This window comes from Temnothorax nylanderi, unplaced genomic scaffold (assembly GCF_030848795.1).
Source record: "Temnothorax nylanderi isolate EJ_2023f unplaced genomic scaffold, tnyl_v1.0 TNYL_tig0597_pilon, whole genome shotgun sequence".
In the NCBI taxonomy this organism is placed as follows: Eukaryota; Metazoa; Arthropoda; class Insecta; order Hymenoptera; family Formicidae; genus Temnothorax; species Temnothorax nylanderi.
The window spans coordinates 96,147-104,195 of NW_027249659.1; the positions used below are offsets into that span (position 1 = coordinate 96,147).

Here is an 8,049-nt window from a genome sequence, read left to right on the forward strand (position 1 = left end):
TTCAAGTTTTTTAGATCACTCTCTTTCAGATGACGCTTCATTTACTTCGCAAACAAATGAACGAAGTTGTCTTAAAAAATTTAATTAATACAGCTCTAATTGAGGGTACTTGCGGCAAGATTTTGCTAGGCACACCGGCCGCGATGTATGACCTGATATGTAATCTTCCATTAAAATCGCATTTCGATAAAATAACAGATAAACGTATAAATCACGCGGCCGGATCCCGTACTATATTACTACGTTTACGCGAGCGTTACTTCTGTAGTAACTTTCGATAATTCCTTCGCGTAAAGGAAATTTTGTAGTAACTTACGATAATTTACTCTGCGTAAACGAGTAAATTATTGTAAGTTACTACAAAAGTAACGCTCGCGTAAACGTAGTACATGCGGTAAATACGTTGCGCATAGATGGAGAATAATAAGAAATCGTGTTATTAAATAAAATTATATGTAAAAAGAAAAATGCGTAAGATAGTTGGATATATTAGAAAAGTATGTACATACGATATACGTTATTTGATTCACAGTTTTTAACTTGCCTGTACATCACCTCGGACTCGTCGATCGAAGCGGTCGATTCAAGCTGGTGTCACCTATGGATCGTTCGGTTCATTACAGTTGCGGTCGGTAACTCATCTCCTATGGTAAAAAGTTGGTGCATCCATTAAGATTCACCCTGTATACACATATATACATAAAAGGTAATGTTTTACGCTGTTATATATATTATTTATCATATATATAGAATATTTAAGAAATGTTAAAAAATGTACAGAATAAAATACGGAACGCATATCTTTATTTTATTTTAAAAATTTATTGAAGCAAAAACATTTTAGTCCGTAAACAGTTTATACGAATTATTTATTTAAATTGTTGTTATTATCTGATCATTTTTTGATAGTAATGAACTTGTCAATGACAAAAAAATCTTCTATAGGGAGGCCATCGTCTAATCTGTCCCACGCGTTCACAAGAGCATGATTTTTATAATCCAACTATATCTTAATCTTGTTAAAGGCTTTCCTGCCTTTAAAGTCGTCAGATCTCGACGAGTTGTCGCCTGCAATTCTCCGAATTTTTCTGTAAATAAAAAATTGAAGCAAATGGTACACGGAAAAAAAATATTCCGTTCGTGCAACCGAATTTCGGTTGTGGCAACCGAAATTTTCTGTTCCCTGGGAACCAGACGAAAACTCGGTTGTAGCAACAGAAAAATTCTTCTGGAAGATTTCCGTTGCTGAGACAATTGTACTCGGTTATCTCAACCGAGTTTTAATGCTGCTACTGATAAAAGTCTCGTTCATTGCAACAATATTCGGTTTGTAATGTCGAATGTTTGATAGTGGAAGCGAACTCTCTGCTATTCTAACTATTCATTCTCGTATATAGGAACCATAATGGCGGTTCGTGCTACTGAGTTATTTGGTTGTTAGAAATATGGTTTCCGTCATCTGCATGCAGAAAATTTTTCTCGAAGATACAAGTATACTTATGGCAAAAACATAAGTTGCTGTTATAGGCTGTGGCGGTCAGCTGTCCGCCACGAGCGAACTTGAGAACGCTGTAGAGACCCTGCGAGCTGCCCTAGATATAGGGGTCGATGTTGAATCTTAATTACGCGAAAGTATACCGGCGATGAGCCGCGTAGCGGGCGCGAGCCGAACCCTCTCGCCGCGCGAGCCCGCGTTGCCGCTCGCGCCGCGAATTTTCGGTTCCCACAACCGAAAGCATTTGTTAATGTGAACAGTCTTTCAGTTAGTGTAACAAAACTTTATGTTACTGCAACTGAATCTGTACCAACTGAATATTTCTGGTTGCTACAACCGAGTTGTTTTTTCCGTGTATATATAATAATATTTTACGTAATAGTTATGAATATGTATACATATAGTTATTCCTCATAATTATATTAATGTACAAAACTTACTTATAAATATCCATAGGTCATGGTTATCTGTAAATTTATAATTTAATGTCTTATGGTATCGTTCTATTAAATGATTTAGTCCGTTTAAGCTTCCGATACATTGAAAATCGGGTTGGTGCTACTCGTTTTATCCAAAAACGGTCGTAATAGCGAAAATAACGTTGGAATCGACGTCTCATATAATATAGCGACATGTCTGATTTAATATTATGAAAAGCTGTCACAATATCTTTTTCAGATAATAACGCCAAAGCCATTAGGTTTGTAAGTATTTCCTCTGATTGCTTCGAACTTGCTCTCTTTTGACGTAGAACTACGTCTTTGTCGACAGTAAGGAGGGGTATAAGGGGGGGGGGTAAATCTAGGCACAGCCTGCAACGAATGCAACGAAAATATGTCACACTTTGAACGTTTGTATCTTCGAAACTAATAATCGTAGAGTAATCATTGACATCTCATTTTAAAGCTTAAGAAGTCCCATTTATGATAAATCCAGCCTGAACTCTCTATTTCTTCTCGTTTAGATATAGTAGCGTTAGAAAGTTTAGCTAAATTTCTCGTAGATGCAACGAAAACATGTCACACTTTGAACGTTTATATCTTCGAAACTAATAATCGTAGACTAATAAATGACATCTCATTTAAAGCTTAAGAAGTCCCATTTATGATAAAACAAGACCGAACTCTCTATTTATAACCGATTTTCTTGAAATGGAATTATTATAAGAGATTTTTCTCGAAAAATATTAAAGGAAAATATACTTTATTATATAGTTTTTGAAAGCTCTCAATGTAAGCTAAATGTTTTCGCAATTTAATAAATAAATAAATGAATGAATAAATGGATGAATGGATTTAATAAATAAATAAATAAATGAATTAATAAATGGGTGAATGGATGAATGGATGAATGGGTGAATGGATTTAATAAATAAATAAATAAATGAATGAATGAATGAATAAATGAATGGATGAATGAAGAATGGATGAATGGGTGAATGGATGAATGGGTGAATGGAATGAATGGATTTAATAAATAAATGAATGAATGGATGAATGGATAAATGGATGAATGGATGAATGGAGTGAATGAATGAATGAATAAATGAATGGATGAATGGATGAATGGATGAATGGGTAAATGGATGAATGGATTTAATAAATAAATGAATGAATGGATGAATGGATGAATGGATGAATGGATGAATGGATGAATGGATGAATGGATGAATGGATAAATGGATGAATGGATGAATGGAGAATGGATGAATGGATAAATGGATGAATGGATAATGATGAATGAATGAATGAATAAATGAATGGATGAATGGATGAATGGATGAATGGGGTGAATGGATGAATGGGTGAATGGATGAATGGATTTAATAAATAAATGAATGAATGCATTGCCTATATCGCCCTTGTCACACTTTGAACGTCACACTTTGAACGTTTGTATCTTTGAAACTAATAATCGTAGAATAATAAATAATATCTCATTTAAAGCTTAAGAAGTCCCATTTATGATAAGACAAGTCGGAACCCTTTATTTCTTACCTCTTCGATACAGCAGCGTTAGAAAGTTTAACTAAAATTTTTGTCGATGCAACGAAAATATGTTATACTTTGAACGTTTGTATCTTCGAAACTAATAATCGTAGAATAATAAATAATATCTCATTTAAAGCTTAAGAAGTCCCATTTATGATAAGATAAGTCGGAACCCTTATTTCTTACCTCTTCGATACAGCAGCGTTAGAAACCACCACACACACCACACACCACACACCCACACACAACACACATATACACACCACACACCGGGTTGGCAGGTTTTAAACAATTTGTTTAAAACTGTCTGATTAAAACTGATTTAAAACAGTGGACACTGTTTTAAACATTTTGTTTAAACAGTTTTAAACTACTGTTTAAAACTGTTTAAAACACTGCAATTAAAAACGTGATTATTTAGAAAAAAATTGCAAAAAAAAACAAAAACTAAAACTTTTATTAGTTTTTATCTATATTATTTATGTAGCATATAAATATAAAATATATATACTAAAATAAAAAGTTAAAAATGATAAGATGGGGTATTATTCTATTATTTAGCAGAATATTATTTTTAGAGATTAAATAACAGTCATCGCAATAAAGACTACTTAACTTAGTAGATATTAAATGACTTTACATTTAGCAGTTTAAAATAATAGTACATAGCAGGTATATTTTAGCATTTTAAAGTAATAGTGTATAGCAGGTAGCAGGTCAGTAGTACGTAGTTGTAGTTATTGATATTTAATATATTCAATAATCTTTATTTCACTCCCCTTCCGGGGTTGGAAGGCGTTGTTTTTCAGTAAAAACGTTCCCAAAAACCTTTACAATTTCTGCTATACAAATAAAATCATATACATTATACATTCAATCATTAATCATATACATTTTATATCTATAATATAATTTTTCTTATTTCTTCTTTCCCCGACCTGGTCATTGAGCGACCTCACATCTCATTTCCTCCCTTCCCTCGGCACCCTTCTGGTCATCTCTTTCAGCTTCCTTTAATTCCGCACCCCTCTGACTTCCTCCTTTCTGTCACTGCTCTTCCCTTTTCTTTCCGGCTCTCTCCCTCCTCTTGTTCGACGCCTTCCTTCTTTCTTATTCTACGTTCACTCTGCAAATAACTGTATTAAAGATTATTCTTACAATCTTACCTCCTTCTCCCCTTCCTCTCCCTTAATGCTTCTCTCTTTATCTCCCTTCATCTCTCCTTTCCATCCTAAATTTCTCCTATTCTTTTTTCTTCCTATCTGCTTCGTCCTCGTCCGTATCCATAAGGAGATTCTCCTCCATCCTTTTCGCTCTTTCTTCCTCCGCGGTCCTCTTTGGCCTCCCGCTTTCCTTTCCTCTCCTCTCTTTTCTCCTTTTTTCTCCTCTCTTTCTCTTACCCTCGTTTCCACCGACTTGTCCTCGTCCATTTTCACCCTCAATCCGCTCTCTTCCTTTCTCTTTGCATCCAATACCTTCCGCTTATCCTCTTCAACAAAATCATCAGTATTATTCTCTAATCTTTCTGACTAACTTGCCGCTGTATTAGCCTGCCTTCTTCTTCTCTCCAGCTCTGCCATCCATTTCTCTCCCTCTCCTTTACTATTCAGTATCCTTATGATCTTCTCGCCAATTCCTTCTGGCTTCTCCTCCTCCTCTCCTCTTGTGCACCGCTCTAACACATGCTCCCATGTCTCTGGTTGCTGCACATATTTTACAGCTTCTTTTCTCTATTGGTTCCCAATATCTTCCACCTCTCATCTCATTACGTAGCCTAAATCTCGCTATCCTGATCATGGACTTCTCTTTCCCTTTTTTCTCTAGGTATTCTGGCCTTCTGATTTCTGCTATCTCCCTGTACCACCTGTTATATCTAGACTCTCTTACTCTTTCATCTCTCTCTTGACTCTGAATGTCTTTGTCTCTTCTTGTTATCTCCTCTATACTGCTCCAGCCATTTCCTCTTTTCCTTTCTATCTCCTCAGTTGCGTATCCTCTTTTTTTATAGAAGCTCCTTCTCTCTTCTTCCCAATTTGCCTTTTCCTTCCTGACATTCCCTTTTATTTCTTTCCAGCATTCTCTTGCAATCTCATTTCCCTCTCCCCTTTCCAGTTTTTCCTCGTATTTCATCGCCCTTTTACCAGCACTTACTCTCATTCTGTCCCTCTTGGTTTCCTCCCTTATCATGTATCCGGGTGTGCTCCAGTCTAGGCCCAATGTCCACCTTATATACCTTTCGTACATTCTTTCTATTTTCTCTCTCTCTCTTTCCATTCCCACACTTCTGCTCCATATAAAGCTATGCTTGCTACCAGCGAATCGTATAACTTAATTCTTCTTATCCAGTCTCTTCCAAATAACCTTTTTCCTATTCCCCAAACCTGTCTCATTGCTATGGTAGCTTTCCTTACTCTTTCGTTGATATGCGCCTCCTGTCCTCCGTTCTTTTGGAATGTGTAGCCTAGATAGCAGAATTCCTTTACCTCCTCTATTTCTTCTCCCTTCCATTTCCATTCCATTTTCTTCATGTTACCTCCTCCCTTCCTGAATCTCATTACCTTTGTTTCCCTACATTCACTCTCAGCTTTTTTCTGTCGAAATATTTCTCCAGTCTTTTCATCATCCTCTTCATCTCCTCTTCGTCCTCTGCTATAGCTACTACATCGTCTGCGTATGCTAACGTCCAAAATTTTATTCTCCCTACTACCACGCCTCCATCTTGCCCCCTCCTCATTGTTTCCTCTAAGTCTGCCAGCAGCAGTATAAAGAGCATAGCGCTCGGCGGGCATCCCTGTCTGACCTCCTTTGACCGTCCAGAAGCATGATCCCTTTTCTCTTTCACTCTTACCACGCTTCTTGTCTCTTCGTACAGATCTTCTATCCTAGTTCTCAGCTGTTCACTAATCCCTTCTCTTTTCAGTACCTCCCAAATTTTTTCTCTGTTCACGGAGTCGAATGCTGCTTTCAGATCAATAAATGCTGCCACTAGCTTCCCTCTTTTTTTGCTAACAGCCTTTCCAATTACATAATTCAGTGCGTATGTATTCTCCATTGTACCCCTTCCTTTCCTGAACCCTGCCTGTGTTTATGGTAATATTCTTCTTTCTTCCGCCTCCTTCTCCAATCTTTTCGGCAAAATTGCCGCGTATATTTTGTAGCTTGTGTTCATTAATGTCACCCCTCTGTAATCTTGTGCTTCTTTTCCTTCTCCTTTCTTTACTATTGGTACTATTATACCTTCTTTCCAGTCTTCTGCTATTTCTTCTGTCCTCCACGCTGTATCACATACTCCCATATTTTTTCCTTCAATCTCTCTCCTCCATATATCCATACCTCATTTGGCAATCCATCCGTACCTGCTGCTTTCTTTTCTTTCATTTCTTTAATTACTTCTTCCACTTCCTCTCTTCTTATTCCTTCCTGCTCCTCTTTGCTACCCATTCTTTCCTCTCCCTTCCTGTTTTTTCACGCGGTTTCACAGTTACTCCTTCCAATAGCTCCATGAAGTGTTTATTCCATTGCTCCTCCGTTATTTCTTCGCAAACCTCTTTTCTACCCTTCCTTTCTCTGTTTATAAATCTCCATACTTCCTTCTCGCTAGTTGCTTCTCTCGCCTCTTTTATAACTCTCTCCCTTTCTATCTCTTTCTTCTCTTTTATTTTCTCCTCATATTCTTTTTTCTTTAGAATGTACCTCTTTTTATCTACTTTCCCTTCCTCCATTTAACTAGTTTCTCTCGTGCTTCTCTCCTTAGTCTTACACATTCACTATCCCACCATCTGCTTTTTTTTTCGATCTCTGGTCTTCTCTTATTTCTTTCCAAACAGCAGCCTGTTTTATCTCTCTATACACAGAGAGGTTAGATTGACATGTAGACTGTGCGTGTGTCTTGCGTTTTGCGAACTGCGGCCTATGTAGACCGGGCTTAACGGCGCGCTTTATTTCTCACAGCCTCCGCCGTTAGCGTTTTCAATTTTTTAATTTTGGCAACGTTATTTATATATTTACAGTTTAATGTTACGCTAGCGAAAAATTTAAATGCCTGATAGCGTTTTTCTTTGGCAGAACTGGTGCGCACTCAGTGCACATTAAAGCCGTCGTACACAAATCAACGTAAAGTGTATGTTTAACCCTAGAGAGCATATGTGGGGTATACGTTACCCCACGCGAATTCAAATTTCGCCCCTGACTTTAGGAAGGTTAGTTTCATACCGAGACCCTAACCATATGATTCAGTTAGTCATTCGGCAGTCGACCTCTGTCATTCACGAGTGCGTTAGATCCGTGCGACAGCTGTGATCGAAAAAGAAATTGTTTGGGGTAACGTATTACCCCACTCGGCCGTTTACGCTCGACATTTACCACAGTAAGTATATTTCAGATTTTTTGTGAAAATGTTCATTTTGGCGTTTTCATCGTGTATTCAAAAGTTTTTTCGTGTAAAAAATTTTTTATTGACAAAAAAAAAAAACATAAAATAACCCTGTGCTGTTCTTGCCAGCAACTGATTAAAAAAAAATTTGTTTTTGTGGAGTTAATTTAACTGTTTCTACTTTCTAACCT

The 8,049-nt window shown here is 37.0% G+C and overlaps 1 protein-coding gene across 1 annotated transcript in view; it reads right to left on the bottom strand.

Annotated features, from left to right (window-relative positions):
* The window catches only part of LOC139784209 (uncharacterized), an 86,323-nt gene extending 78,901 nt beyond the window's left edge, over positions 1 to 7,422 (bottom strand). The window contains exon 1 of the mRNA XM_071723378.1: positions 6,561 to 7,422. The gene's annotated coding sequence lies outside the window, so the exon portion shown is untranslated. The remainder of the gene's footprint in view (positions 1 to 6,560) is intronic.
* Positions 7,423 to 8,049: the final 627 nt, after the last annotated feature.